Source organism: Mesocricetus auratus, unplaced genomic scaffold, assembly GCF_017639785.1.
Source record: "Mesocricetus auratus isolate SY011 unplaced genomic scaffold, BCM_Maur_2.0 Super-Scaffold_100018, whole genome shotgun sequence".
NCBI classification, from domain to species: domain Eukaryota; kingdom Metazoa; phylum Chordata; class Mammalia; order Rodentia; family Cricetidae; genus Mesocricetus; species Mesocricetus auratus.
Window position 1 is genome coordinate 37,824,718 of NW_024429199.1, and position 514 is coordinate 37,825,231.

At 45.5% G+C, this 514-nt stretch overlaps 1 non-coding gene across 1 annotated transcript; it reads left to right on the forward strand.

The window, feature by feature from the left end:
- The first annotated feature begins 379 nt into the window (after nucleotides 1-379).
- On the forward strand, nucleotides 380-514 carry LOC121132948. Its single transcript, XR_005869665.1, has one exon. It is a non-coding gene; the product is annotated as a U8 small nucleolar RNA (small nucleolar RNA).

The following is a 514-nucleotide window of genomic DNA, read 5'->3' on the forward strand; positions in this document are numbered from 1 at the left end:
AGAAGTGGCAATGGTTTGCTCTGCCAACCTACCACAGACTGTAACTATTGGGAGATGGTCCCTAAGAGTTCGGGGGGGGTGCAATTATGATGCCTGATGCAATTATTATGGAAGAGATATATGGGCACATGAGAACACCACCAATCCTACAGCCTAGTGCTGCCTGTGCATCCCAAGCAAACCTGACTACTCATGATCTCATCGGAAAGCCAGTAAGGTGGTTCACAACTGTAGCCACAGCATTCTGGGGACCAGGGGAGGAGAAGCGCAAGTTCAAGACTAGCCAGGGCCTCATCTCAAACAAACACACACTTCATATAGACGAGCACCTGACTAGCTTCAGAAGCTGTGCCTTCCAACAAAAAGTGTAGTATAATATGCATCATATGGGACAATCCTTACACATTCCTCCTTTGGGAAGGCAGATAAGAGTACAATGGTTAGAGTTGCCTTGATCTGTGATTAAGACTCTGTGTCATCAGGACTATATAAGTCTTGATTGCTATTACATGAT